Below are 27,510 nucleotides of genomic sequence, written 5' to 3' on the forward strand. Positions count from 1 at the left end.
AGATTCCAGATGTTAGGCTCATAGATCTAGAACTTAAAGGAACCTTGTCCAACCTTCTTATTTTACAGATGAGGAAACTGAGGTCCAGTGAGATCACGTAGATAATAAACATCAGAGGCAGAATGTGAACCCAAATAAATTCAATCTAACTTTCTCAGAGAGAAATGTCCTATAAAAGCAGGTTCATTATTTCTCCCCTACCTCCAACCTATCCCTGTGATCCCTTCCTTTTAATGTGCCATATACCAAACAATCATACTGGTGTACCTTCAATTCAACTCAGTTCAGCCATTACTTCTTAAGCACCTACGCATTGTACTAAGTACTAAGGGTACAAAGACAAAAAATAAAATAATCCCTGTCTTCCAAAAGCTGACTTTTTTGGGGGAGAACAAGATTTACACAGATTAATAAATATAAAATAATGAGAAGATTAAGCACTAATAGCTTTAGTGAAGAGAAAGCTCTGTTTGGAGTTGCAGGGTCTGCTTTCTATTCCTGACTCTGCCATATAATACCTGTGTGACTTTGCAAGAGTCACTTAACCTCTCTGAGCCCCTGTCTGCCCATCTCTAAAATGAGGGTATAATATTACTTGGTACAGAGGTCCCTTCCATCTCTAACTCAATGAAGGATGTGTTGAGGATGGCACAAACTGAGCTTTGAAGGAAACTAAGGGTGTGAAGGTGGAGGTAACACAAAAGAATGTTCCAGGCAGGGTGGGGGCAAAAGCCTAAAGGTAGGAAATGGATTACCCTCTATAGGCATGGACATGTTTGGTTGCAATACAGAGTGCACACAGGGGAGTAATATGGAATTACTCTAGAAAATAGACTGGAATCAGATTGTGGAGAGTAACACATTGTAGAAAAGGAGTTACAAGGTCTGGAAAGATAGTGTTTTAGGAATGTTCAATGGGGTTCACAAAGGCCAACCTAGGATCATAAAGTTGGATGGAACCTTAGAGATCATCTGTTTTGCTTTCATGTTTCACTGAATAAAGCTCTGGACCTGGAGTCAGGAAGACCTGAATACAAATTTGACCTCACATTTCCTAGCTGTGTGACTCTGGGCAAGTCACTTAACATCTATCTGCCTCAGTTTCCTCAATTGTAAAATAGGGCAAATAATAGCACTTACCTTTTGGGGTTATTGTGAGGATCAAATGAGATAATACTTGTAAAGCACTTGCATAGAGTCTGGCACATAGTAAATACCACATGTACCCAAAAGTATATAAATGTTATTTATAAAAATTTGTTATAAAAATGTATTTATTTATAAATTTACATAATTATACATTAATATTATAATAAAATAATAAATATATCAATTAGCTGTGTGACTCAGGACAAGTCACTTGACCTCTGTTTGCCTCAGTTTCATCAACTCTAAAATGGGGATAACAATTGCACCTACCTCCCAGGGCTTTGTTAGAATCAAATGAGATAATATCTGTAAAGCACCTAGTGTAGAGCCTGGCACATAGTAGGTGCTTAATAAATGCTTAGGAATTGGTCTAGTCCAATACCCTCATTTTACAATAAGAGAACTGAGGCTCAGGGGGATTAGGTGCCTTGCTCAAGATCACACAGGTAGTAAGCAGCTCCTATGGGATTTGGACTTTGGTCCTCTGGCTCTAATGTCTTGCTTCTCCCTTAATTGTGCTGCCTCTCCCAGCTTTTAATCAGTTTGAGTAAGATACACTAAAGGACTTATTTATAGGTATGCCTTGATTTGCACAGCAAATGTGGGTCAATCAATTCTATTGATTTAAATTCTAGTAGAGTGAAATCTTCTTTTCACTGTAATGAATCAAATTTTGTGTCTTTGTTCCCTTTTGGTATTCAACACCCACACCCCAAAGTTCTCATGAAGTAGTTAGCAATCTATGAGGAAAGGATGGTAAAGTGGACAGGATCCTACACTGAGAGTCAGGAAGGCCTGAGTTCAAATTCTAATTCTGATGCTCCCTCACTGAATGATCATAGGCAACTTCAGCTCTCTCAACTTCAACTTCCTCATAACGGATTAAACTAGATGACCTCTGAGGTCTCACTCTAAATCTATGATCTCCAAGTCATGTGTGGGGACTGTGGTGCCTTCCATAATGTAAATAACCAGTCTACTAATCAATCCATTTGGTGAGTTTTCATATATTTTGCTTTCTGTGTTTTCCTAAAGCGAGCTCTAAGCTTTTATAGCACAGGTCATTACCTTAACCTCCCCTGAGACCGAGTCTTTCTGTGCAAAACACGAAATGATGTCCGGTGTGGACTCTGACTCCCTCCCAGCATACACACTGCTCTCCCCAAGATGTAGCTCACTCATGCTAAAGGGGGCAGTTTCCTGCTGACTCTGGGACATTTGGCACAGTCTGGCTCAGCTGGACTCTGGCTCCGGGGTTGTGTATAACAGACATCTGCCCCTACTCCCAACATGCTTTTGTCTGCTGCCAGTACTTGGTTTCAGATGAAAATCTGGGACTAACCAATTCTTTTCTCTAATTGTATAGAGAGAGCTTGTTTGACTCCAAACCTGGGCCCTGTGGGGGAATAGTAATAATACGTGTAATAATCATAATTAATACACATAAGGATAATTCACAATAAAATAACATATTACATATGTTATCAGATTTGATCCTAACAGGATACCTAGAAGATATACACTATTATTAGCACCACTTGGAAACTGAGGTCCAGAGAATTTAAGTCACTTGCCAAACTCACAAAGCTGGTAAATATCTGAGGCAAAAAGAAAAAAAAATTAAGAATTCACTACACACACAAACGCACACACACACAAGTACTTGGTTACAATTGTGTTCCAACCTCTTTCTGTCCCTCCCTCCCAAACCTACACTAGAGAAGGCCACCATTTGACAGAGATATGTATATGAAACTATACAATACATAGTTCCACATATCAGTTCTTTCTCTGGAGTTGGATAGCATCTTCCTTCATTGATCCTTTGTATTGGATTTGAATATTCAGGTAGCTCAGAATAGTGTGAAATTTAAACTCAAGTCAACAAACATTTAATTAAGCATCTACTGTGTATGTTCCAGGCACTGTGCTAAGACTAATGCAAAAAGCCTTCCATGCTCTGAAGAGTTCATAGTCTAATGGGGGAAACACCCTGCAAACAACTGTATAAACAAGTTATTTATAGGCTAAATCAGACATAATCAACAGAGGGAGGACAGTAAGGTTAGCTTCCTTCTGTCTCTACTAAAAGAAGTATGTTGAGGATAAAACTGCAGAATAATAAATATAACTTTAACTTATATTAACCATAATATCTTACCCCAACCTATATTTTCTTGATGCCAATAATAGTAACAGCAGGTGACATTTATATTTATTTGTCTATATTATGTCATTTGATCCTCCAAATGACCCTGTGAGGTGGGCACTGTTATTATCTTAGCTTCACATTGGCTGCATACCTCATGAATGTTTAACGGGGATTCAAAGCCAAGCCTTCCTGAATTCGTGTGAAGGATTCTATCTTTTGTATCAGGCTACAAAGAGGAAGAGGAGACCCCCCCTCCCCATTAACGCCCACTGGCACAGAGTTCCTGGCTCTTCAGAAGAGCCTTCTGCCACACTAGGGATGTAGAGGTGGGTTCGTTGCAAGCTAGGTAAATGACAAAGTGATTTTCTCAGCTGACAATGTCACATGTATTGAAATGCCAGATGTGTGACCTCAATAGACCCTGCTGAAGAGACTGGAGAGGTCACTAGAGCAAGCCAGCTTTCCTGGGGCCAGGTGAGACAAAGCCCTTATGCTAGAAAGAACTACTTATTACTAGTGACAGCCCTGGTGCCAAGCACATGAGCCCGAGTCAGTTCCCCGGGGAGGAGAAGGCTAAGGCATGATGTCATGGAACTGCTCTAGTCTCGGCAAAGTGTGCAGGCCTTGATGTGTGCCCATCATCACTTCTATTACGCTTAATTAGAATGACTAACACACTTCAAGGGGAGGGCACACTCCTTCAGGCAAAGAGCACAGTGCCTCAGTATTTGGATGGAAGGAGGCAGGTGGGTTACTCACACTAATGTCCTTGTTTCTTGGAAAGCGAGGGAGGGGGCAACCAATAGGCAGTAAATCAGTCTTGCAGTGAACCCATCCTCCTGCCAGTGAGCAGAATGCAGAGACGGTCAAATCATCTATTGCTCTCTTGCCAAATCCCAGAGACCCTGGACCGGGAGCCAGCTAGCTGAATCTTCAGAGAGTATTGACCCATTCCCAACTCTGCCCTCGTCCCTGCCGATGCTCCCTCACTTCGTCTCAGTGGAAAATGACAAGCGTTGGACTCAAACCATCAAGGTCTCTTACAGCTTGAGTACCTTCAGCTATAAACTGAAGGGTGTGCATAGGTTCACAGATTTAATGCTCAAAGGAACTTGAGAAGTCTTCTAGTTTAATCCCTTCATTTGATAGAAGAGGAATCTGAAGCCTAGGGAGTTTGAATGACTTTGTTGTTTTCCCAATTAGTTTTGTGCAACTCTTTGTGACCCTATTTGAAATTTTCTTGGTGAAGAAACCAGAGCAGTTTGCCATTTCCTTCTCCAGCTCATTTTACAAACGAGAAAGCTGAGGCAAACGTGGTGAAGTGGCTTGCCCAGGGTCACAGAGCTACTAAGTGTCTGAGTCCAGAGTTGAACTCAGATGCTCCTGACTCCAGGGCCTGCCCTCTATCCACTGTGCCACCCTGCTGCCCCTTGAATGACTTACCCCAGGTCACTTACTAAGATAAGAATCAGAGGTGAAATTTGAACGGAGGGCCCCTGACTCCACAGACAATCTCTTTGCACTGTACCATATTGCCTCTAGCTTTCTATATTTTCTGGTACTGCTTGCTAGATAGTTCAAGTTCCTAATAGGACTTAGGAAGACACTTCATAGGATCATAGGCATTGAGCTGGGAGTCCAACGACTTAATTTTACAAATGGGGAAACAGGCTCCAAAAGAGGAAATGATTTACCTATGGTAACACAGATTATAAGTGTTTGAGGCAGGATCTGAACCCAGGTCTTCCTGACTCCAAGTTCAGTGCTCTACTCAGGCCTCTTTCCCTGTCCTGGAAAGCAATTTCTTCTCATCATCTCTTATTCTCCAGAAGACATCCCCTGGTTATCCTTGGTTACCTTGTGAGAGCAAGATCATTGGATGCCTGCTCAAGGGGTGCCCCTCTGCACAGGGAAATACAAAAAGAGTATCAGAAAAGAAGAAGGAGAGAGAGAAAGGAAAGAAGAGAGGAGAAGCCCTCTGGGTGAGTCTAGCATGCCACTCTCCTTCTCCCTTTCCTAGATTTTTCTCTTTGCCTTCACTCCATCCATCATTTTCTAGATTTTCTTTCTATCCTATTCTCTAGGTTTCCCAGTTGCTGCAAATTTCTATGAAAATCCAAAGACTTAACAGAGGCTAAATGTATTTGGACTTTGTTCCCTGGTAACTAACATTGCCTTCTCATCAAATCACACAATCCATCAAACCCTTGGACTGAAAAATAAAAGAGCTCTTTTGATGATCCCTGGGGCATCTTTATCCTATGAAATACTCACTCACGAAGCCCAGCCCAGGAGAACAGCACCCAGTGTTTGCAGTGAGCCAAGACAGTGTAGCATTTAAAAGGTTCAAGAGGCATTTACTAATTTCATTAATAATTCCAGCATGATTATTAATAAAAGGATGGTTATTTGGCCTTCTCTCACTTAGATCAAAGACCCTCATAGTGGTGGGCTCACATTTTATATGCTCTTGGAAAAGCAAGTATTCCTGAGGATGGTAATCCACTCTGATTGGTTAACAATTAATTAGAGAATGAGTATTATAATGGGAGGTGAGCTATAGTACAATGAGGGCCTTGGGGTGCTTGACTTGGATCACCCAAGTCTTGGTCAAAGAGATTTATCAATTTCCATATCACCTGTCTGACAAAAGGGAGGATCCACACCTTCCCAGACCTGTCTGAGCAAGCACAATGAGCAGGAATGTACCCATTAGCCCAGACTTAGAATTTCTTTTACTGTCTTTGATTAGATCTTAGCCATCCTGGCTGGGTAAATCTTTAAGAGAGATTTCCCACACTGGTTGATTTCTAGATAAGGAAATAGAAAAGGGGAAAAAACCTTGGTTCTGATTCAATAATTCATTATTAATACAAGAGAGAAATAATCATTTTCCCTCAATAACAGGGAGGAATCCTTATCACTTGCCCCTGGACTCTCATGGATGGGTCTTCTTTCTGATGTTATCTTCATACTAATTTCTACCCCTCGGACGCGGGTCCTACTGTCAGTAGGAGGAAGAAGAAGGCACCTGGTCTTCAGGAAGTCAAGGAAATTTTTAAAAACTTTCAGATTGCTTTGAGTTTAAGGTTTCTGAAACAGTTTAAATTGCAGTTCCTCATTTGGACTGATGGATAGTGCTTATTTTTTTCATTTTTAAAATTTATTTTTAAAAATTCATTTATGCCTTTTCAAAGCCCACTTCTGGTGCTTGCTGCCCATTTGACCTTGGGCAGAACATTTCACCACCACACCCTCCCCAGGTCTCAGTTTCTTCATCCGTAAAATGAAGGAATGATTAGACCAGATGGCCTCTGAGGTGCCTTCCAGCTCTAAATCAATGACCCTGTGATACTTTTGTATCACAGTCAATTCCAGTGTATTCCCTCAGCAGATAAAACCCTGCTGCCCTTTTAATAAAGAGGAACATTTAAGGAATGTAAACTTACTTAGAGATACTATCTGATGTGGTAGGCAGCATCCCACTCCCATTGTTTTCCAAATGAGGTGACGTTCTCAGGGATCCAGATTGGCCCTTGCACTGAATTCCAATTCAGCCAATTTTTACCATTGGCTTAATTGACACTGTTGTAATCCTTGTGTCTGAGCACTGCTTGTCTTCAGATTTGGCTGAGAGTATCCTGAGAAGTCATGCAGGGGTATGATGGAAGATGTTTGTACTGGTTCTTGAACTAATTGTTCACTTTTCAGCGGAAGCATTTTACACCTTGGAAACCGGTAATGGCTACAAATCAGGGGGCAACTAGGTGGCACACTGGGATCCCACTGCTTGGGATCGCGAAGACTCATCTTCCTGAGTTCAAATCCAGCCTCAGAAGCTGAGCTATATGACCCTGGGCAAGTCACTTAACTCTGCTCACTTCAGTTACCTCATCTATCAAATGATCTAAAGAAGGAAATGGCAAACCACTCCAGTATCTTTGCCAAGAAAACCCCAAAATGCTGTCATGGAGAGTTGGACATGACTGAATAAATTAGGGCTTTTTTGTTTTGTTTTGTTTTGTTGATTGTCTAGGCTTAATAAAATGACAGAGATATTTTTGATAATGTAAAGTAACTTTAAGAGCATGACTGGCATTTTTAGAAAACCAGTTTTTAATGTTTAGTAGCACATTCCTGATTATACGATGTAAACTCTCTGAACCTCAGTTTCCTCATCTTTATAATCAAGGGGTTGGAATAGATTATCCTTAAGGGCCTTTCAGGTTCCAAATTCTATGACTGTAGCCATGGAAAGTTTCTATGAATTGCATAAAACTATTCCCAGGCTGTGAATGACAATGTTAAAGTAAAATGTGTTGGGATAAATAAGAGCCATAAAAGAGGCAGCATGATGTAGTGGGAAGATTGCTAGACTTAGGGTTAGGAACACTTTGGTGCCTTAAAGCACAATATAAATCTTAGCTCCTACTATTGCTCATCTATAAAATGAGGAGGGCAATGAATTCAATGGCCTCCAGAGTTCTTCCCATTCCAAATCTATGATCTTGTGGTCTTGGTGAGGAGGATAATTCTATAATCCAATGACTCTGGATAAACCTAGAGAGGCCTCAGTTTCTTCATCTGGGAAATGCCAGTGGATTGTATTCAACGATTCTCTAAGGTCTTTTCCGATTCTAATTCTAGGACCTTGTGGTCCTATAAATTTACTTACTATTTAAAAGCCCCTAATACAATTCTACCTCTAAGAGGTTCCTTATGGAATAGGTTTGATTAAGGATGATCTGGCCCAGAAATAATCAGTCCAAGAGTGTAGAAAAAGAGACTCAGGGAAAAAAAAATATTAACAGCTACTTCAGCATATACTTCAAATTCTCTCACATCCAGTTGACATGGCACCCTGGAAGGAATGATAGACTGAGATTGAGGTGCCAGTTGTGGAGTCATTAGCTGTGTAACTTTAGGCTTTCCTTCCTGGGTCAGTTTCTCCAGATCCAAAATGAGAGGCATCTTTTCAATCCATTTCAATTTATTTAAGTATCTACTATTCAAGAGCACCATGATAGCTACATGATGGAGGTACATCAACAGTGTAACATAGTTCCTGTCCTCGAGCAGTTTAAAATCTAATAGAGATAATATACTACGGATTCAAAAGCTGAAACCAGTTAGGCTGTGAGAGGAGCAGATGAGCAGTCAAGGAAAAATGTTTGAGAAATTTTAGAAGGGAAGGATCATTTTCAGCTGGCATGTTTCCATGTGACAAGACTTCATAGAAGATGTAGTTTCTGGGATGTATTTATTCTTTATATGTACACTTTGTCTCTCCAGATAGAATGGAAGCTCCCTGAGGGCAGGGACAATTTCATTTTATAACCTAATGCTTGTTATATAGTAGATGCTTAAGAAATGCTTATTTGTTGATTGACTGATTAAAGGGACTTCAACAGATAAAGATGGGAGCATTTGGGAATGAGGGTTAGAAACGGCATAAGTAAAGGCTCAGGGAAAGGAAACAACAAGAAGAAAACAAGAGTTGGAAAGAAATATAAATAGTGTAGGACATAAACATATAAGAAGAGAAGATGTTGAATCATTTCAGTCACATTCAACTCTCTGTGACTCCACTGGAGGTTTTCTTGGCAAAGATACTGGAGTGGTTTGCCATTTCCTTCTCCAGTTCATTTTACAGATGAGGAAACTGAGGCAAACAGAATTAAGTGACTAGCTGTGTCTGAGACCAGATTAGAACTCAAGTCCTCTTGACTCCAAGACTGGCATTCTATCCACTGCACCACTTCACTGCCTATGAAGAGAAATAAGAAGAAATAAAACTGTCAAGTAGGATGGAGTCAGATTATGGAAGACCCTGAATGCCAGAATCAGGGAGTTGTACTTTACATGGTAGGCAACGGAGAGCCAAAATCAGTTTTTTAATAGAAGAGTGAATTGTGATACTACATTAGAAAGATTCCTATGGAGTCATGGGGAGGATGGAGTAGAGAGGAGGGGAAGGTATATATATGAAGAATGACCTTAAATTCATAAGGTTCCTTCAGCTCCACCATTTTGTTATTCATTATATCTACCAAAGGTATTTGCTTCAAATAGCAAAAGAGAAAACAAAGAGCTTTTTTCAGGACTATTGTCCAGTCCTGAAATAACTGCCTGGACTCTGAAAGGTCACTTTTCATGAATGGACCAGGGCCAAAGTTCAAATTTATACCTCAGAAATCAGCAAATGCTGAAAAATAAGGATTTAGCTTGTTGACTGTCTAGATTTTTAAAAATGTTGATAATGCAGGTTAAATTCAAAAGTGTGTCATGAATACATTATTTTTTTTTCCCCGGGAGAACTGATTGTTAAGAATTTATCAGCACACCCCAGGGTCAAGCATATTAAGTTGGTTTGCTAAGTCCATGGGGATTTCTTGGATGCAGAGTGGAAGATGTGACAGGTGATGATTCTGAACATATGTGAGCATAGTCGTCTGAGGTAAGAGCAGCAGCCTTGGTACTGCAGGGCTTCCAGCCTGAGCAAAAAGAATGGAGGCCTGTCCCCAGAATGCACCACTGACCCAAGGACTGAGGACAGCAGTCACCAGCCGCCTTCCCAGTGAAGCTTCTGTTCCAAATCTAGACCCCCTCCAGAATGGAGGCAGGCCTCACTCCACTCCTGGGGCAAGCCTGTATTTGCCCAGTTGAGGTCGAAAAGATCTGGGCACCTCCTTGCAAAAACAAGTCCCCGGCCTTTCAAATTAATGCTAGTTAAACAAGTTGAGGCCAAATCAATATTTGTGTAAAGTATCTCTGTTTGCTTTCCTACCTATGGACATTTTGTGCATATTTGTCTTCTGTGAAATGGGGTTTAAGTCACAATCCACCCGGTCGGAGGGGTTAGCTGCAACATTAAACAGTTGCTTCCTGTCGGATCCTCCGACCTGGAATGGAGTTTGCCTTCATTTAGATCGGAATAAATCATTAGGGCTCATCCTGATCCCTTCTACAGAAGCTCAGGCTTCTCCCAGTCAGTGTGCTGCAGGGCGGCTTTCAGCACATGCTGGAGGCTTATTACTGCCTGTGCCAAGTGCAGGGACCTGCTTTGAATTTGGGGTTCTCTCTGCCGCATTACAAAGGTTTTTATTGGAATGTCACTCGGGGTTTTGTAGGCTTTGAAGATGTTTCAGTAATGCAATAAAAGGCAGGTCCTCGCCACAACAAAAGGCAGAAATATCATGTTGGGATAAACAGAATTCTTTGGCCCTATGGAACATGTGTCAGTGTTGTATGTCGGGGGGAGGTCCCCCTACAGACTCAGATTTTTTTTTCTTGAGTGCATTAGAGCCCCTGATCAGGGCAGTACTTAATCTCATGTATGTGATCATCACATGAGCTGACCTAAAGACGGCAACGTCACTCACAGAACAGATGCTGGGATTTTAGTAAACTGAGAAACAGTCAATTGAAATGATACGCCTTACGGCTGACTGCCACAACTGCCCATATGGAAAAGACATTCCTGCAGCTCCCCTCCCCCGCCTGCCTCAGCTCCACCGGCACACACATGGGCTGCGTTTGTCCATAAACACTGCTTATATATCTAAAATGTATGTGACATGTACAAAATGGCTTGATTTCAATTTATGGTTGGAAATTAAATGAATCTGAAATGTACATGTTTAAAAACAATTTCAGCGGAAAAGCATACCAGCTGACGATTACATCCTTAAATTAGATCTCGCTCCCCAGGTACGTTTGTAATATGATAAAAATCAGCAGTTTGGCCTCCACCTAGTACCGTGTGTCCACTAGGGACAGAGGGCATACTCCACTGCAGGAGGGGAAGGGTCTTGCTTCCATTCAATGGGCTGGTCCTACTTCAGGATCTCCAATATTGGGTTTGTGATGGAGGTAAAAGAGAATTCGGGTGCTCCTTTTGGTAAGACATATGCTAAAATTGGAATGATACAGAGAAGATTAGCGTGAACCCCCCCAGAGAGACAGAGACAAGAGAAAGAGAGGGAGAGAGAGAGAGAGAGAGAGAGAGAGAGAGAGAGAGAGAGAGAGAGAGAGAGAGAGAGGGAGAGGGAGAGGGAGAGGGAGAGGGAGAGGGAGAGGGAGAGGGAGAGGGAGAGGGAGAGGGAGAGGGAGAGGGAGAGGGAGAGGGAGAGGGAGAGGAGAGAGAGAGAGAGAGAGAGAGAGAGAGAGAGAGAGAGAGAGAGAGAGAGAGAGGATTAGGAAAGGCTTTCTGCCCACAAAGAATTTACATACTAATAGACCTGGCTCTAGAAAGAGACTTTAGAGATCTAACTTATTTTACAGATAAGGAAACTGATGAGAGAAGTGATATAATTTGTCCAACGTCACACAGATAGTAAGTGACAGCGATGTAGTTTGAACCCAGGTCCTCTATCTCCAAACCCAAAGAGCAATTAATATTAAATAATTAGAAAAGAATACAGAATGTTATATGACGTGATCCAGGCAAGTCACTTAGCCCCGAGGGACTACAAAAAAAATTGGTATATGATTACTTGCTAAATCACGCAATTCAGACTATTCATTCAACAAACATTTATTAAGGTCCTACTGTATGCAGAGCATTGTACTAGGTACTGGGGTGGGGGTGGGTAATACAAAGTTGTTAGGACATAGTTTCTGCTCTCATGGACTTCCTTGTCTAGTATCTAAGTCTGCACTAGTATCCATGTGATGCTCCAAGAAAGGAGGAGCCTGTCTCAGTGCAGGGAGACGTCTGTGGAAAGTGGGACTTGAATAATGGGTAGGAACTGGAGAGGTAGAAGGCAAGGGAGATAACAGTTCAGTGAGAAGAACATAGGCAAAGGCAAGGTGGATGGACTGGGCATGGAGTATTTATTTGGAAGATTGTAAAGAGACTGCCTGAGTAGAATGAATGTCATGTGCTTGAAAATAGGAAAGTTAAGATTGCATAGTTAGGCAAGAGTGTGGAGAGACTTCTGGATGCCAGGATGTGTAGTTTGAACTTTCTTGTATCTAGGAGAGGCTTCCATGCAGGTTGCACTTCAATCTTGACTAAGATCTAAGTTTTCCCTGGAACAGATATTTTGGTGCTGCCCACCCTCCTAATCCCCAATTGCTTTGCACATATCATATTGCTACTTACTACTTGTGAGATCTGGAGCAAGTTACTTCTCTTACAGAAAACCTTTAAGGTCCAGCAGAGACCATATCCTAACACAGCCTCAGAGTTCCTCAAGAAAAGGGGCCCTCAGTGCTGTGTCCTGAACTCAGGCGTCTGACTCTGTAACAGGCAGGATATATTTTCCAAAGAGGAACTCCATCTACCTTCCTTTATTATTACTTCATCTGGGACTGAGGTCTGCACTAACCCTCCTGGAAGACTCGAAATAGGACAGCCATATAAAAGAGGTAGCAACATCAAGCTTTACTCAAACCTGTTTATCTGTGGTCAGATGATCAGTTCATTCATTCAGTCCTTCAGTGAGATAGCTCCTACGTACGAGGCACTGCAGTGTGTTAGGGTTGGAAATACATAGACCAAAACAAAACAGGCCGTATTCTCATAGGGCAGATATTCTAGTAGGGGAGGGGAGGGGGAACTACATGTACATAGGGAAGTAAGTGCAAAATAAAACATCATGGGATCAGAGATTTAGAGCTGAAAGGGACTTTTGAAGTCTTCTGGTCCAGAAAGAAATGAAAAATGAGACCTGGAGAAATGACTTGCCCAAGATATCACAACATTTAGTAAGTGACAATTTATTTACCTATCTGTATATATCTATCTATCCACACACATATGTATACATATACACACCTATATACATACATACACACATATACATATATACACTCATATATATCTCACATATGTGCCTGGTACATCATATATGCACACATATTCACATATACATGTATGTAGGAATATGTGCCTATAGGTGTGTATGTACATATGTGTGTATAATGTTATCCACACAATGTCATGTAATATGCACGCACAAATACACACATGTGTATATGTGTGTACACATATACATATGTGTACATATGTATGTGTGAATGTTTGTGTGTATGTATAATGTCATATATGCAATGCTATAGGTATGTACATAAATACACATGTGTGTGCGTGCACATATTTACCTATACATACTTCATGTCTGTAGGAATATGTATGTAAGTGTATGTATATTTACAGATATGTATGTATAATGCTATAATGCAATGTTGTGGTATATATATACACACATACATACACATATATGTGTCTACAAATTTGAGAGAGATGGACAAAGAGCCTTCAAACATCTGAGTGGATTAGTTCATCTAGCAGCCAACAACATTTCTTGTGCTGAAGGGGAAGTCTTACCTACTTCTACATATCTTTGATGTTGTCAGTGGGATTAACCTGGTGCTGAGCCCTTCTGACATTAGTCCCTCACTGTGCCTGTACTGAAAGCCTTGCTAGCTTAAAGAACGCACAAGGATTTTGCCCTGTTGGCATCATTTTAAGAACACAGAGTTAATTCTATCACCATTCTGGGGGCTGGGTTGGCAGGATTTTTATGAAGGATAAGGAGACAATCCAATTCGTTTCCGTATCTCTTCAATTTTACTTCCATTATATCTCTCACATCCATTCCCTCCTCTCTCTTGTCACCACAACCACCCCAGTTTTCCCCATGGAACCACTCTGGGATCTGATAGGTGAACGTTCACCTTATATTGCTCCCACCTCACTTCCAAGGCACCATTTTCAAACTATGCTGCCTGATCTCCCATCCCTCTCACACTCTGCTTTCTGGCTCCCCTTAGAATACGATCTAAGGGGAGTATAAGCTCCTTGAGGACATGAACTGTCTTGCTTGGTTGTATTTGCATCCCTAGTGATTAGCACAGTGCCAGGCACATAGTAGGTACTTAATAAATACTCTATCATCAATCTATCTAATATCCATCTATCATCTATCAGTCTATCTATCAATCTACCTTGTTCTATCCCTTGTCACCTCTCACCTGGACTACTGCAACAATCTCCTAATTTGTCTCCCTATTTGAAGTCTCTCCCTTTTCCAGTCCATTCTCCACACAGCTGCCAAACTGATCTTCTTAAACTGCAGATTTTACTGTCACTCCCCAGATATACAGGCTCCCTTGGCTCCCTATTGCTTCCAGAATAAAATAAAAATTTTTCTGTTTGACTTTTAAAGCCCTGCAAAATTTGGCCCCAACCACTTCTGTACCTTGACATTGCCGACCCCATGTCCTGATCTCTACTTTATGGAACCCCTAGCTCTTTTTATGCTTTCATGCAAGTGCCCCCTCTCCCAAGAAGTCCTTCTTAATCCCTGGCATTACTTTGTATTTATTTTGCATGTCTTTTATTTATTTGTCTTTTAGTATGTCATGTCTCCTCATAAGAATATAAACTGTTTGAGAGCAGGGACTGTCTTGCTTCCATATTTGTATCCCCCACATCCTAGCATAGCGCTTGGTACATATTTAATTTATAATTATTAAACATTAAGTATTTTACAAACACTGATGGTCCCATGAGCCATTTCCCTGTTAGTCCTCCTCATGTTGATTTCATGGTAGAAGTTGATAATAATCCTCTGTATTTTTATTTATTCTTTCCTTTGATGACCTTACCCCTCTATACTAGCTGCTGAATGAAGACACCATTTAGGAAAAGAAACTTTCTTACTGTTCAATACAATATTTGGTTCTGTAGGCAGTGTCCATCCAAAGGATTCAAACAAGATAGAAAGTCCTAAGAAATCCATGAATCAGACCAGTCCCACTGTGCTATAAGCAGGCTGATCCTCAAAGACGGAGAAAGCCTATCCCCATGGAAGTCCTCTTATGGGGCTGGCCGAGGACCAATGCACTCCACTGCCAGTTCTCCAAACCTGAAGATGTTTGTAGAGAATGGCTCAGACATCAAGTTGTCACCACTCATTGCTCATCCGCCAAACCTACCAGGTACACCTAATAGATCTTATATTTGTAGGAACAGAAGGAAGTGACTTCAAGAACTGCCTCCTCACTCCAGACTCAATTAATACCTGAGTATTTCTGACTTGGGAAACTCCCAATTGAGTGAGTTCATTATACACACCCTGATTCTGCCCTGTTTATTCCACTCTCACTGTTGCTTTTCCAAGCTGTCAGAAAAGGTTTTCATAAGGTCAGGTTCTGAACACATAAAATTAAATATTAGCTGTAGAAAAGGCCCAAACTTTTACTAGCATACTATATTGCATATCATAAGTTTCACTCAAATTTGCTTAACTGCTACTAACAACTTTTGGAGAGATTCTGAGGAACTCCCTGAGCCATGATCTGGAGCTTCGTTACTCACCAATCAATAGACATAGTGGGTAGTGTGGTCCTCAGCAGGCCACAGAGAGGGCGATGCAGTTAGCAAGCAGGCAAAAACCTGAGTCCCAAGTGTAAGGATTTCTAATGGCTGCCAAAGTACCTCCCCTCCACCCCCACCCCCCCCCAACTCTGCCAAAAAAAAATGAATCTGGAATGTGTTTCTACTTACTGTCCATCCCAGTAAAATAAAATGATCTCTCCTCCAAACATGTGGTTCTGCTTAGACAAGAAACTGTATATATTGGTCTAAATCCAGAATGGTCTTTCTGACATATTACTCAGTATGAGAAAATTACTCCAGCCTGCATTCTCTGTAGAAATTCCTAATGCTAAGTGCACCAGTCCACGATGATAATTTGTTGTACAACAAAAGTACATAATAATTTCATCTCAGTGTGGCCTGCACTGTAAGACCATGCAAAGGGAACACTTGAACAAGGCAGATCACTTCCTGTGTAATATCAGCACATATATACCTTAGAGCCTGGGTGGGAAAGAATGGGGAGGGGGGTTTTATCTAAGTCACAAAGCACCCCATTTTAAAATGACAACAATATACAGATGGATGCATGTACATGTGCCACACACACACATGCACACACACGTGCACACACACACACACACACACACACACACACACACACTGAAATCTGGTGTTTATACACATAAGGCAGATTCTAGCAGTGACCAGAGCTGGTTCATTTACCAAAAACGCAATAAAAAGACAGATGTCTGTTGCAGAGTTAAGAAGTGGAGAAGTAGAGAAGTGGGAAGCTCAAAGTTATTGTGGATCTCTTGATACTGAGGCTGCTCAGAACCGATCCAAAGTGAAGCCACCTGAATTCCAAGGGACTCCCAAACCACAACCTCCGATCAGTCACTTAGCTTAGTTTGACTTAGCTAAGGTTTCATTATATGCCGTGGGCTGAGTTCCAGCACTCTCATCTGTCCCACTAACGGGCTCAGACAGATCACCCCACAGTACATGGATTCTCTTTGGGATAATGTCTTGGAGAGTAACAACTTGAAATATGATATAGTCAAAAAGCGTTAAAGTTAAAGCATTTCTTTATGACACTTTTCACAACGCAAGGTTACAAAATGGGAAAAAGTATATGAGTAGAAAAGTTGAATGCAGAACACAAAGAAATTCAATTTTTAATACAATATGGTGTGACACCATTTTACTGCTGTTGAAATCATGGTTACAAAAGATTAAAGCCTTCTTTCCTTCCTTCCTTCTTCCCTTCCTCCTTCACCTCCTTCATTCTTTTCTTCCTTCCTCTTCTCCTTCCTTTCCTCTTCCTTTTTTCCTTCCTTTTTCTCTTCTTTCTTCCTTCCTTCCCTCTTTCTACCTCTCAAAAGTCTGAATTTAGGAGTAACACATCAACATTCTTTTCCTCTCATTCTCTTTTTCTTTGAAGATAACCTCTGAAGGGAAACTAAAGAGTTGGCGTCAGTGTTTTTATAAAGCCAACATCCTTACCTCCTTAGATTTTTAACCAACAGCTTTTCAACTACACCTCTCTTTGATGTATCATGAAGAATGTAAATGCAGTGCACTAACCAACTTCACCCCTCCACCAATTATGTCTGATAAGTTTGGAACCTACTGTTCTCTCAAGAAATTAGCTGTGATTCCTATATATACATTTAAAATGTTCCTATAAAAGAAAAAAATCCTTTTATATCTCAATTAAATCAAAATGGAACTTAATTCAGCCATGCCAAAGCGTGAAATTGCTTAACCCCTTGTTGGTCAGAGTCATGTGTCTTCTCTAGGAAAGAAAGGGACAGACAGTCATATTCTGGATTTGCTGATCATCTTAAACTATCTTTTCAAAGTTTTGGGTTCAATAAAACATGAAACATATTTTGTCTGGCACTTTTCCCCTTGATTTTTAAACCCATGTGTACTTTAAGGGAAATGTAATCCATATGTTTCTGATTCATTTATACTTAAGTCATTAAGATGCTGTTTTGTAAGAGCTCTTTGATGTCCAAGGACCTTTTGGGCCCTTTTTAAAGCCTTTTTCTTAAAAACAGGAAGTTTTTCTTCTCTGACAGTAAACAAAGCAGAAGGTTAGAGTTCAACTGGGAATCATGAGGAACAAGCTGTAAGTGGGTTCTAAGCTTGTCAAAGCTCATTTGTCTGTCTCTCTCGTAAAACCTCAAGACCCCAATCCAGAATTTAGCAAACAGCAACACCGGGTAAAGTGTGAAATCTTGTGTAAGGAAACATTGAGTCAGTAAGGAGGACTGGCTCCGGATGTCTCAGGCATTAATGTGATTCCCGTCAATGTGGGGCCTCCCACTCTCTTTTCACACAGCAAGGGTATTAACATGTTTTGACATGTTTATTACATTTCTGTTTTGTCAAATAACATTAAAAGCAACAGCAAACAACAACAACAGAAATGCTGGACGTTATCCTCCTAGACCCGTAACTGAGGATGCTTAGAACCAGGGATGATCCCATGCCTTGAGTAACAAATGAAGCACAAGTGATAACAGATCCAAAGTTGTAATGTATGTGAAGTACTTGCGGTCCCTGTAGTTCTGTATAAATAACTTAAATATGATATATATAGATATCTTATTCTCTTATTTTAATGGGGTTTAGAGAGAAGATGAGTCACTATCCTGATATTATTCTCTTATATTTTATTCTACAGTCTATTGTATCAATGGACAAAATTTCTCACAATGGAACAGAGGTTTGGGATATAAGCTCGTCTTCTGTTGACTCACTAAAGGTACCTTTGGGATAAGTCCCAGAAGAATTTGGGAAGACAGGGATACTTTATATTGCATCCCATTCCCTCAGGGCCTTAATTTGTTCCATGAGGTCTCTATGGTTTGAAAGTTTTTTGAAAATTTTGAATAGTCAGTATGGTAATCTCTCTTAATAACACTTCTTAAATTTTTATGGATCAAAGTAACATCTAGGCAGTTGGAGGCAATTGTTCCATCTGAAATGATGCTCTGGTAGTTTTTTGGTTCAATTCTCAAGCACATGCTGAGTTTCATATTTGTGTTACAGGGATTTGCTGTCTATTGATCTGGTGAATAATTCTGACCAACTGCTCATTTGTTTCTAGGTTTCTTGTGGAGGCTAAATTTTTTGCCATGGTTTTTACTATTTCACCATATAATCTGCTTTGATCAATAACTCCAGGCTTCTTAAGGGAAATACTTCTATGCTTTCTGATGGAAGTGACCTGATACAGAACCACTATCGCAAACTCATGTGTTTTTGTCAACCAGTCCTCATGACAGCCATTTTTTTCATTGCTTATTTGTCACCAGCTTCTAACTTGAGGTCTGTTTCTGTGGGTGCCCATTTTATGTTCTGTGGTGTTCTTATATTTTGGTATCAACTTCTGGCAAGGCACTAAACCACACACAAAGACACTAAGAATTGTAGTTCTTCCTGGATTGGGAAACAAGGAAATTAATGTGAGATTGGTTCTTCATATTTGTGAACTGCTGTAGCCAAAAAATTCAACACCTAATGGCCAAAGTTTGGGGGATGACCCTTGCCAAACTTAGCCAGGCTGAGCCTTGGATGAAACATACTTGGTTCATTGCCCAACCTATACTCACAATTTTTTCATCTTGAAAAGGCCAAGCAGAGCTTGCACTTCACTGAGTTAACCTTTGAGTACCTACAGTCACAATGAGGCATTAGGGTAGGACTCAAGTTGCTACAGTTTCTGGACTGTCCCTTAATTCTCAGGTCACAGTACATATTATCTGAGTTATAAGTGAACTTTGCTTTAAGGCAATTCAATATGTCATTGTAGAACGGATATATTAAGTATACATACATACAGCAACATAAATAGAAATAACTACAAAATAATCCAAACTGAATGCTATTCAAATTAAAATGGGCCCCAAAGAAGACATACCAGAAGGCACTTACCCTCTCTTCATCACAAATGTATTTGTGGGGGGAAGAGAAGGGGAAGTTGATGAATGTGGAGTGCATATGATGTCAACCTTTTTCAATATATTAGTTTGGCTGAATTTTTTCTATTTTTTTATTATTTGTTATAGGTGACAGTTTTTTGGGAGAAGATAGGAAAGCACTGGGGAATGTAGATAATATAAAAACAAAAGCTATCAATAAAAATCCATTTAAAAACTTACATATACTTAATGTGTATATGCATGCCCTTCTCTCAGATCTTCCTTCTAGGATATTTCATGTATTGAAAGTGACCCAGAGATCCCACTATGAGGCATGTGCATCAAGAAATCAAAGATAAAAAGAAAAGCCACATTTATACTAACAACTCATAGTAACACTTTTTGTAGCAGCAAAGACATGGAAATAAGATAAATGCTCATCAATTGGGGAATGGTCAATCAAAGTACAGTTGTTGTTCAATCATTTCAGTCATATCTGACTCTTCATGATCCCATTTGGGGTTTTCTTGGCAAAGGCAGTGGAGTGATTTGCTATTTCCTCCTCCAGATCATTTTGCATATGAGAAAATTGAGGCAAACAGGGTTAAGTAACTTGCCCAACATCACAGTAAGTGTCTGAGCCTGGACACAAACTCAAGTCTTCCTGACTCCAGACCCAGCACTCTTTCCATTATACCACCTAGCTGTCTGAAATACAGTAGATTAACATAAAAGAATATTACTGCACTATAGGAAATAATGAATATGAAAAATCAAAGGAGATAATATTTGTAAAGTACTTTGCAAACTTTAAATCTCTGAATGAATTAACATAAGTACAGACAAGTATAGGAAGACTTATATGACCTGATTAAGAAAGACCAGGAAAACAAAATGCAAAATGAATACAATAATGGAAATTGAAATAACCAAATCAAACAAAACAAAACCTAAATGCTGAGCAATTATAAATCAAGCTTGGCCCTCCTTCTATCTTTTACAGTGGTTAGGGGCAACTTTGGGTGTGAAACATTACATGCACTATCAGATTCAGCTGATGTGTTGGTTAATTTTGATGGACTTTTCCCATTTTGTTTTTATCCTTAATTACAACTTTCTGGGGAGGAGTGGGAGAAGGATATATTTGGAAATGAAGGTATTAGAAAGTCAAATTATGTAAAAAAGATTTTATTGCCAAAAACAAAAAAAGGGGGGGGGGGGAACCATGATTTCTCTATGCCAGGAAAAGCTTTGAGAGCAGATATGGACTGCAAGTCTGTTGCCAGAGGAATAACTTCACTAAGTTAGGAGAGACTTTTCACTAGGCTAATGGTATGCTATGGTTTTTTGGTCATAGCAACTTAAACAAATAAACTTCTATATCCTAGAAGAATTGCAAAATCACAAATGCTTGAAGTTTGTAGATGTATGAATAAATGTTTCAATCAGCCAATCAAAAAAGATTGATTTGCTGCTTACTATATGCCAGGCACTGTGCTAAGCATTGAAAATAGAAAGGTCAAAACAGTTCCCGCTCTCAAAGAGCTTACATTCTAATGGGCTAAGAACATGCAAAAAACTGTATTATGTCAACAAAAATATAAAGAGTAAATGCTATCAGCACCAAGAAAAAGAAGTTGTTAGAAATATGCGTAGAATGATTTTACATATATATATATATTATGTATATATACATACATATTTCTGTCTATCGGTAGTAATCACTAGGGTGGGGGAGAGGGAAGAAAGAAAAAAAGAAATTTACATGATAACTATTATATATTTAAAAGGAATAGTAAGTTGTATGTAAGATATTTGCAGTATGATGTGCAAACATCTTTTTAAAAAAATTCTACTGTTATGGAAATGCTTGTTTTATTTCATAAATTAAAAATAATTATTTTTTAAAGGGTAAATGGGAGATGATCACAGAGGGGAAGGTACTCCCAATCCAATAAAATTTATTAAGGTCTTACTATGTGCCAGGGATGATGCTAAGACCTGGAGATACAATTATTATTATTATAAAGAGACAAATCCTGCTCTCAGGGAATTTACAATCTAATGAGGGAAGAAAATACACAAAAGGAGTCAGGACAGGGATGAGAAGGGAGAGTGAGACCAGGGGTACCTGATGCAAGAGCATCTTAGTCATGGAGCTGAAACCAGGTGCAGAGGCAGATGTAGGGTGGAGTGAACCTAAAAGTTCATAGTTTCTGCCTTCTATAAAGGAAAGCATTGGAATGAATTCCAGCCCTCCAATCAGAGTGGAGAAGAAGCTGAGGGACGTGGTATCAGTCAAGGCTTAGCTTAGAGGATCGCTGAGCTTAACCTGGGTGGAACATTTTGTTCTGTGGAGTTGAAACCGGGCAAGGTAGCAGATGCAGAAAGAATTGAGGATATTGGGTGAGAACTCCCTCTTTTTTTTCTGTCTGCAGAGGTGTCAAGAAGGATAAGAACTGTGGAAAGGTCATTTCATTTGACAACTAAAAGGTCAACGATAACTCTGGAGAGATCAATTTCTGTTGAATGAAGAGGTCTGAAGTTTATTGCAAAGGGGCTAGAGGAGAGGAAATGGAAGCATCTAGTAGATGGGTTTCTCAAGGATTTTAAACAAGAAGGGGAGGAGAGATCTAGATTTTAGTTAGCGGGGATAGTCACATCAAGTGGGAGTATTCAAGTATGGAGGAAAGATGTGTGTTTATTGGCAGTAGGGAAGGAGCCAGTAGAGGGAGAGACTGAAGATAAGAAAATGGAGATTATGCTGGGGCCAATATACTAAAAAAAAAAAAAAAAAGATGGGATCAAGGGTGCACATAGGGGGCTGACCTTGGCAAAGAGAGGGGCTACCTCTTTCTGAGAATGGAGTGGAGGAAATGGTGAAGGAAGATGTCTGACTGATGTGAAATGAGGGAGAGGGGAAGGGAAAAACAAACAAACATTTATGTAGCACCCACTATGGGCCAGGCACCTTGCAATGCAATTTTACAGATATCTCATTTGATTCTCACTACAACCCTGTGAGGTAGATACAATTATTATCTTGTTTGAGGAAAGTGACACAAATAGGACTTGCCCAGGGTCACACAATGAGTGTCTGAGGCCACATTTGAACTCAGGTCTTCCTGACATCACACCTAGCTCTCTATCGACTGCACTACAACTGCCTCCAAGATGGAAAGACAAGAGGGAGTTCTCATTGAATATCCTCAATCCTTTCTGCAAAGTATAAGGAGGGTTCCTCAGCAAAAAAGATAGAAGAAGGAGGTACTGTGAAAGGCTTAACGAAAAAGAAAGTTTACAACCGCTTTGAATAATATGAGAGTGAATCAATTAGAAAGGCATTAAAGAATCATTTTGCTACAGTGAGAATTCAGACATAATTTTATGATTTTCTTCAGCTCCATTCATCAATACATGAATTGGCATGAAGGATGTCGGTGGTAGCAGTCATCCAGAATTGGAGTTTGGTAAGGGATGATCATGAAAAGATAAGGGGATGAGGGATTCAAGAGTAAAAGATCATGTCAAGTTGCATTGGTTCAAGAAGTTGAGACAGGGAAGAGAGTGGAGCTAGTGCTGGGCTCATGACCTGGGAAAGAGACAAAGGGAGAAGAGAATGGAGATCACCATGTGAATGAAGAATGAAGTTCAGGATTGTAAGGCATTGACAGAGATCGAATGATAAAGATTATGATCAAAGGAATGAATTTTGGAGCCCATAAACGTGGAAGAAAAACACTGGTGGGTGATGGCAAGATCAAGGTTATGAACCTTTCTGTGTATAACTGAGATGGAGTGGGGGAGGATGAAGTCATAGGAGATTAATAGATTGAGGAAAAGGGAGATTTGGATATATGTGGAGAAAAAAAATCAAGTGTAAGATAAACTCTCTTAGAATGAGAGCAGGAATGGGTGGAGAGAGACTATGAGCCATGCACTGAACACATTAAGGAAATGGAATAAATGTCATGGGAGTTCATCAATAAGGGCCACCAAAATGTGAATTTTGTGATAAATTTGGACAGTGTTGACCTTCAAGTGAAGAGAGATTGCTGAGTGATGGTAGGAGAGTGTGGAAGAGACAATGGGGTGTTGAGTAATCCTTTCAGCTATACCAGTTAGTGTATCTGTAGATGAGGCAGCTGGGTGGTATGGTGGATAGATTGTCAGCCCTAGAGTCAGGAAGATCTAAATTCAAATCTAGACCTAGACCCTTACTAGCTGTCATTTATTTGCCTCAGTTTCTTCATCTGTAAAATTGGGGTAATAATTGTTGTGAGGATCAAATGGGATACTAATTGTAAAGCACTTACCAAAGTACCCGGCACATAGTAACTGCTATGTAAATGTTATCTATTACGATAATTGTCATTATTGTTAGGGTAGGAGGATGGGGGATGAAGTACAAGTGAAAGTTCAACCAGAATTAGAAAAGATGGCAAGGAAAAGTGCCACTGTGTGGGATCTAAGTCTCAGTGAGTACCCAAAGAGAGAAGGAATGAGAAAGGGAGAGGTTTAAGATGAAAAGAATTATTTGTATTTTGGAGTAGGCATTTCCGTTGGGTACATTTGCAAGATAGGCTTACTGCCTCCTGGGGCAATGGGCCTTAAGAGTCTTCTTAAGCACATTTAGAAGAAAGCTCAGGTAACATTGCAGGAAGAAGTAAGAAAGAGAGGCAAGACTGAAAAGAAAAAGGGTATCAAAAAAACCAACACTCAAGAAATTGCATGAAGTTAGCAAGATTATTTTAAATCTAGAAGCGTGTCAGTTGACTTATAAAGTATGCTGAACTAGTCATATCAAATTCACTTCACCAAAAGTAGCCTTCAAGGCCTGTTAAGGGGAGGCACTTAAGCTTCCATGGGTTGTAAACTTTCCTGAAGTCAGGTTTCCAAAACGGGACCTTCCTTGCATCCTACCTCCTTCCCTCAATGGGTAAAAGACTTGGGCAGGATTTGACCATGCACTTAGTGGGAGTAAGGTAGGTATTTAGTATCAGAGGAGTGATCAGCTGGAAAAGATTCACAAACCACAGTGTTGTCGATGTCAAAGTTACTTCAGTGGTCAGCCAGGTCAACTCTTAACCCTCTACAGCATACCAACAAATGGTCATCCAATCTTTCCTCGAAGAACTCAAATGAGAGCGATCTTCCTACCGTATCTAGCAGAGCACTACACTCTTGCATAGATGGAGTTGTTGAGGTTTTCTTATATCAAGCCTTAATTTGCCTCTTTGCAACTTAAGATCATAGATTTTAGAGCTGGAAAGGACTTTGGACATCATTTACTCCAAAACCTTTAGCTATTGATGAGAATTCTGAGGCATAGAGAGGTTAAGTGATTTTCTCAAGGTCATACAGCTAGTAAATGGAAAAGGTAGGATGTGAACCCAGGTATTTTGACTCCAATTTAAGTGTTCTGCACACTGCACCATGCTTCTATCCATTGCCCCTAGTTCAGCCTCCTGGGACCAAGCAGAGACAGCCTGATTTTTCCTCCACAAGACAGACCCCCCACCTAACTTAAATATACTCATTAAGTCTACACTATGTTCCCTTCTCCAGGCTAAATGTCCACATTTCCTTCCAATAATCCTTATTGGGCATGAAATTGACTACCCTGGTTATCTGTATCTATCAGGCTATACACACATACACACACTTATATATGTATATACATATATATACACACATACACACATACAAATACACACATGTGTATATATATAATATATACATACACATACACACATACACACACATGCGTGTGTGTGTTTATTAAGTGCCAGGCACTGTGCTGATCACTGGAGACTTGTATACTTATTTACTATCCCCATTTTGCAGATGAGGAAACTGAGGCCAACCAAAGCTAAGTGACTTGCTTGGGGTAACACAGTTGTTAAAAGCTGGAGGCCAGATTTGAACTTAGGTCTTCCTGACTCCAGGCTTGGCACTCTATCCACCGTGCTACCTAACAGCCCCTTATATTTTCACACTAATTTTACATTATTTTTCCTTACATACTCTGCTGTGTGTTAATTCCAGTGTTATTAATAAAGGCTTGTTAAAGGACTGAATGAAGATGATAATCCAGTGTTCAGTCAACAGGCATTTATGAAGTCATGACCATGTTTCAGTCCCTGTGGGAGAAGGCTAGGGATACAAAGAAAAGTAGAAACATTCCCTACCCTCAGGAGCTTATGTTCTCATGGGGACGACTCATAGCTATTGCAGCTGGCTTAGGCAGCCGACTAATCTCAGCTGATTTCAGTGTCACTGCAGGGCTAAGAGTCATGGAATATCACAGCCTTCAAAGGACCAACATTTCTAGTGAACTTTGGGCAATGAAGAGATGCATGTTGGGTAGAAGTAGACCTTTAGTATGAATGACTCACACATGAGAGAGTATCTGCAAAATTAAATAATTCATGCAAAAATATCTGGAAAATGTATATTTGAAAAAGGAGATGAGCCAGTCATGGAATAAGAGGGAGGAACAACAGAGGGCCAGTCCAGCTGCCTGATTACTACCCATGGAATGTTAAAGCACCCAGGGGAAAAATTTAAATACACTATCAATTGATCAATCAATATTTAGTAAGTGCTGACTATATGCCAAGATGCAACTAGGTGGTTCAGCGGATAGAGCGCTGGACCTGGAGTCAGGATGACCTGAGTTTAAATCCAGTCTCAAATACTTACTAGCAGTGTAACCCTGAGTAAGTCACTTAACCTCTGTTTCCTTAAACTACTGGAGAAAGAAATGGCAAACCACTCCATTATCTTGGCCAAGAAAACCCCATGGATAGCATGGTCCATGGTGTCACAAAGAGTCAGACATTACTAAGCAACAATACTATGTGCCTCTGAGCTATGTGCTGGGGATGTAAAAAGAGGTAACAGCTATATAGTCCCTGACCTCAAGGACTTTATCATCTAAAGGGAAAACCATAAGCAAGAACTGCTCAGAATAATAATCATAAGCAAAATAACTAGCATTTATATAGCACTTTTAGTTTTTAAAGCACTTTACACATGTTAGGGTATATGTAGACTATGCATTGTAGTTGTAGGCATGGCTGGGTTACAATCTGGACTGCTAAATCCACTGAAGAATTACAGTGTAGCATTAGTGACTAGTGAGCCAGCCCTACAGTGAGGATCCAGTGAGATAATATATCTAATCCAGGGGCGGGGAACCTGGCCCTCTAGGTCCTCAAGTGCAGCCCTTTGACTGAATCCAAACTTCACAGAAAAAATTCTTTTATTAAGGGATTTATTCCGTGTGGTCTCAAGGCTACAGGTTCCCCACACTGTAAATGATGAGGTCTCATGCCAATGTAAGAAGCTGGCATGTGAGAGTAATGCCAAGAGCACTAGACCTGGAGTTAAGAAGACTTGGATTCAGATCCTCCCCCAGATACTGCCTAGCTGCACAATCCTGACCAAGTCACTTGATCTCTCACTACCTCAGCTGCCTCTTCTATAAAATGGGGAGAATACCTCCTACCTTCCAGAGTAGTCATGAGGATCAAATGAGATAATAGAGGTAAAGCATTTGACAAACTTAAAAGCAGTATATCAATGCTAGCTATTATTGCTGAATACATTATGTTACTGCACCACACTCCCTATCTACATGCCATGGTTCCAGGCAGGACTGAGCCTTGACAAAGTTTGTCTTTGAATCTATTTCCTTCATATTTCCATATTTCTCTTTTCTTTTCCCCTCCCTGCTATGCAAATCAAGGTTTCCCCTCTCCCCCATCCCATCCCTGCCAAGGAATGATTCCCTCTTGGTAGAATTTCAGGTACCGTGCAGGTCTGTAGAGGAAACGTTGTGGGATGTCCATCTCTTCCTCCTACCCTTTGGAACTGTCTTGGCTGCAAGTGTGTCTTGTTCTGGGTCTGTTACCATCAAGCCCTTCCCTCCAACTTTGGAC

Source organism: Notamacropus eugenii, chromosome 1, assembly GCF_028372415.1.
Source record: "Notamacropus eugenii isolate mMacEug1 chromosome 1, mMacEug1.pri_v2, whole genome shotgun sequence".
NCBI classification, from domain to species: Eukaryota; Metazoa; Chordata; class Mammalia; order Diprotodontia; family Macropodidae; genus Notamacropus; species Notamacropus eugenii.